This window comes from Rhopalosiphum padi, chromosome 2 (genome assembly GCF_020882245.1).
Source record: "Rhopalosiphum padi isolate XX-2018 chromosome 2, ASM2088224v1, whole genome shotgun sequence".
NCBI classification, from domain to species: domain Eukaryota; kingdom Metazoa; phylum Arthropoda; class Insecta; order Hemiptera; family Aphididae; genus Rhopalosiphum; species Rhopalosiphum padi.
Window position 1 is genome coordinate 63,185,664 of NC_083598.1, and position 5,837 is coordinate 63,191,500.

A 5,837-nucleotide genomic window follows, 5' to 3' on the forward strand; every position below is an offset into this window, starting at 1 on the left:
ATTCGTTGGTTTCTGCTTCGTATGAAATAATAATATTCAGGTAATATACTATTTCTTAAAACCACTCAAATTTATACACACAACAATACTACAATATTATTTGTAATGTTATTCTATTACCCGGTTCTTAGTATAGTTATAATATAAATGTATTATATGTATAATTATAATTTATATTTTATTATATTCAGTTGATATAATATTAATTTCGTTGTTTTTATAATATTGCATGGTTGTTAATAGAAATTCAAAACAGTTCTTTGACTGTAATGTATTTTTTTTTTTACGTTTTAATTAATTAATTATTTATTTTATGTAATTATTAAATAATAATATACAACAAACCACTTATAGATAAATTAAAATAAATATCTTACATCTTAATATATTCATGATACAAACTTTATACCGTTTAATAATTATTTAATTAGATGTACCAACTAGCATATTAGAGACATTTTATAACGTATAGCAAAACCAATTATCGGTACACTTTAGTTTAAATAAATACATATTATTATATGTGTTTACTTTATTATAAATGTATACCTTTATATTATTATAGATGTATAATATAACAATATGTTTGTCATACCGTTTGCGAAACGCTAATCTGACAGACTGAACGGTGCTAAGTAATATTTATTGAAAAACATTTTCGTTTTAACATAGTGCACACATAGGTATATGCATATAAATAACCATAGTAATAATAATAATATGTATTTAACATTTTAAAAGTACATTATTTTTTATTATTATAGTTTCTATCGCCATCGTCGAATACAATGATTACGTCATACGTATATGTTTGCGCGCGTGAAGCACTGGTGTAGTGGTGTTGCACTGTTGCGTATATCAATGATCCGGGTTGATGGAAGGGAGGGAGCAAAGGTAACTTGCGGTTTTTTTTTTGTCGTCCAACAATTAATTACGCACGTGCAGCTACGATCGAGACGTTAAACATAATAATATAATAATATATATTTATTAATATCGTAATCGTCTTCATCGCCGCGGAGTACCTATAGTATCCGCAAAAATACGAGGTCGTAACAATATGATCGCGTATTGCCTCACATTGCTTCGGGTATATGTGAGTATATATATATATATATTATATACATAGAAATATATATTATATCTATACGACTATATACGTTTATAGCTATGTATGTAACACGCGTCTACTGCGGCCTATTGGAATGAACACGACGGAAGCGCTGTAACGGTGGTTGAGTTGTTGCAATAATTTACTTTTGTTGGTAGGATTTATTACTAAATTAGCAACAAATTACGTAGTGCTGTACACATGCAGTGTTTAAAGCATATTTTTTTTTCTAGTGCAGTGAATTTCAATTTATAACCAGATGTTTTAATGGAAAACCCCTATTTATAGTAAATATATTTTTTTTGTTTAATAAAAACACGATTATTTATATTTTTTTGTAAATAAATTAGAATTAAAGCTCTCTGAAATTTCCGAGAACATTTTTAGGAAGGTTATTATTCCTGTCCACAAAAATTAAAGAAAAAGCAATGGACGGGAATTCTCAGAAATTTATAAAATTGATAATATGTTTTGATTTTTATATTTTAATACTATACCAGTTTACATCGCTTAATTTATGTATTTTAACGTAATTATTACTGTGTTATTTTATTATAATATATTTTTCGCAAGAAAAACGGATACGTTTGTACAAAATATAATATAATATACTACTTAATGACTATACTGCTAAAACCTTAGAACTTTAGATTTTAGTATTTTATACATTTTTTATTGTAATTTTTTTTTTTTAGTTGTATACCTATTACATTTAACAATATTTTATTTTACATTCAGCTAAGAATACTGAATTAATTAACTACTGAAATGGAAATTATTGTAATGATATAAAATTAAGTAATAACACTAATAACTAATACCAATATCGAGTAACCCATCAATATCTGATAGAGTAGTCTTTTTCTAAATTTCCCTCTATTCATAAAAAAAGTATAATATATAATTGACTAACAACTAAAATAGCAAATAAAATGACTTATATTACTCCATATGAAAAGGGTAAAACTACTAGTATAGAAGGCTTAAAAAAAAGAAAAATATTATTTTAAATCACTTATTAATGAAAACCAAAGATACTAATTGGTAAATATTAATAATAAAACAAATGTACTTAAGACGAACGTTTTAACACTTTTATTACTTCTTCTACTAACTCAGACGTAATTGATACAACCAAAACTATTAGTTTATGTAATGATTGTATTATTTAAATGATACATATATTATAGAACTGCAAATAATAATAACATGCAACATGACGTTGAATATCCAGAACTTTGTCCTAGTCAAATTTATTGAAACACTTGTTTGACTAAAAATAAATGTATGCTTATCGCGTATGTACCTATATTTATAGTTTCTGAAAACTGAATTAAAAATCCATAGTCTTATTTATTTATGTTCTAAAAAATATTTTAATGTTATAGATAGAGATGTAAAAGTTGTGAAAAAGAAAAATAATATTTTCAAATATACTATTCCAAAGAAAGATTATGATCATATAAATAAATGTATGATTTATTTTCTTCAAATAACGATATAAATTAAAAATGAACTTTTGAGGGTTTAAAATTGTTTTTATACTCTTCAACTTGTTGGATCTAATAAGTAAGTATTGTATTATTTATGTTGTTTTAATAATTATTACATAGGAAATTTTGACATGTTCTAATACCTAATATTCTTGTTTACTTATTTTTATAAGCCATTAGAAGCTAAAGTATTTTTATTTTTTTTTTATTAAAAAAATAGATAAAAAAAAGGATTGATTTATTTTATAAATGTTATTATTATTACCTTCCGAAATTATTGGTTTAAATTGTTATTTTTTACCTACAATATTAGTTGGCTGTTTATTTTTTGTATAAAACCTGGAAACCGTAATGGATTCAACCAATAAAGCATCGATTTCACCAGTACACGTGTACATAACTCAATTTTAAATCAAATTTTTATTATCAAAATTTGTATTAATGCTTTTTAAATTTAAATTAAACAAAAACCATAAATATTGAATTGAAATACACGATTATTTATCCTTATAATGCAATATTTCGTCTCTGTTTTTTTTATGATTCCCGCATGTTTCCGGGAATATCTGTCATATAAAGGTCTCAGGAATTTTTCATTCCTAAAACAAATACACAATACAGTTTATATGCGAAAATATATTCACCCATATTATTATGCAATTAATTGATTGGGATTTATTAATTGGGTTACAAACTATTGATTTTTGTATCGATTGTATAGGGTCAACTGGTTAACTACAGTTGGCCAATGGTTTACGATAATTAAATGGTAATTAACACGTTAGCCAAGAAAATTCCACGCGCGATATCCAATTTTTTTTGTGTAATTTTTCGGGTTTTAGTGTTGACAACACAATATATTATTTTAGACAGTTGTAATGAAACGCAATAGTTCAACGTAAATAGGTATTTAAGTCTTAAAATATAAGTATAAATAGTATAATACAATTATACAACATCGATATACCTATACATTATATTATACCTACATCCAAATTTAATGATCAGTGGAAATCACTATTTGTATACAGTCAAACTATGTATTATAATATTTATACCCAAACCACAAAATACTCTGCGAAATTGACGTTTGTCAACACGCGCTATACTCGAATACGTTGTTTTAGGTATTATACTCGTTTTGTTAAACAATTATACCTATAACCTGTTTTCAACATTTTTAGCACATATTTTTTTTTTCCAAGTGTCACATACCAGTTATACACACACGCACATATTTATATATTTATAAAAGTTATAATAAACCATTAAAGGTACAGACAATAGGTATACAGGGAACATTGATTACCTATATTAAAATAAAAAAGTTTTACAAACTATAAAAATTTCAAATTTCAATCTGTTTCAATACGTTTCATCTATATTGTGATTTGAATATCATATTTTAACAGAAATAATATTTAATCATGCCATTCTTTCGTCCTTAAAAATCGATTTAAAACAATATTATAATTTAACAAATTGTATAAAAGATAAGTACATCGATAGGTACATCGTAGGTACCAAATAGTTATAGTATTTTTAATATGTACAATATATTTGGCTTTCTTAAAATTTATAATGATAATTATTATAGTACAATGAAAAAATGTTAAACATTTTTTAGTACTTACACGATCTCGTAGTATATTTTATATAATTGCAAGCTTCTTTGTTTGATTAAGCACAGACAGCAAATGTTTTGATTACATTTAGAATTTCGTATTATAATATTACATCGAATGAAAGTTTCGCAATTTTATTTAATAATAGTGTTTCAATACAAAAAATACCTAAAATTACGAAATGAAAATATAATACAAAATAAATATAATACACACCAGAATGTACCGACTATATTATAATATATGCATACAATGGCTAATTTGTATGATATATTATTTATGTGTTTGGTAATTTGTTTTTTCAGTAATACTTTTTCCTGGTCTACTTCCCGAAACAAACTTTTTTGCAAAATGTCGGTCCATATACGGCCGCGCCCATATTATAAACGATATCGTAAATACGACTCGTGACGTGTATGACGGCAACAGTGGCTGTGCACTAACCGTTTAATTATCGCCGCACAAGTATAATAATAACGATATTTTATCGATCATCTAGAGACGGTTCCATTAAAAAATAATAATAATAATAATAATAATAATAATAAATAACTAAATGCACGAGCAATACACGATGGACTACAATTATAATAGCATAATGATAATAATAATAATAATGATGATGATGATGATAATCGCGAGTATAAGTACACTGTACATAGAACGACGAGCCGCTGAGGGCTATCGAAACTGGTATTACACCATGTCCCCCACAGCAGCAGTTACTGTACCAGAAAAACAGAGTGAGATGGACTGCCAACGACGACAATGCATAAACATAAATCTGATAGACTATATATTTAAGTATGCGCAACTTAAACGGCGACGTATAATATAATAATAATATCATATATATATATATTAGGACGAGGAAAACACGAACGTCCGTCTAGAAGGATAAACGCGCCCGAGACGGGAAAAAAGAGTTTATCGGCGCCGCCGTCGATCGAGGTTTATCTATACGACGTACCTACACACATTATATTGTTATACTGCATTACGGCATATCATAAAGTAGTAAAAAATAACAATATCGATCTACAGGCGATCGATTTATCCGGTAGATCGGTCGTCGGAGGATAGTTTACGAGAGGTTATTATAATAAATATATATATATATATACATACATACATACACCTAATATATATAAGTGTTTATATACGTATTAATCGCATAGTTACAGTAAAATTACTTACCTATATATACACTAGTTTCAATAATTAACATTATATAATATTATATTATATTATATAGTTCACCCATACACCCGTAATCCGTACACTGCAGTTGGGTGCAGCGCGCGCGCATTCCACGATGGCGCTCAATGTTTAATAGTATAATGTTCTATATTATATTATTATATCTGTATGTACCTTTCTATGCAGTGGGTATACCTTATAATATAACAGTCACGGCCGATCGCAAAATATATTTTGCCACGTGTATTAGACATTTCTAACGATCGGTAATATCATTATCGAGATAATAGACACGCATTTCAAGGACAACTGTGTTATCCGTACAGATAATATAATATGTAAAATATTATTATCCGTATCGAAATGATATAATATATAATTTTATTATAATAATGGTCTATCAAATAT

General features: G+C 26.5%; 1 long non-coding RNA gene across 1 annotated transcript; it reads left to right on the top strand.

The window, feature by feature from the left end:
• Window positions 1–842: 842 nt before the first annotated feature.
• On the top strand, window positions 843–1,649 carry LOC132923288 (uncharacterized). Its single transcript, XR_009661148.1, has 3 exons — window positions 843–1,096; window positions 1,169–1,265; window positions 1,345–1,649. It is a non-coding gene; the product is annotated as an uncharacterized LOC132923288 (long non-coding RNA).
• The last annotated feature ends 4,188 nt before the right edge of the window (window positions 1,650–5,837 follow it).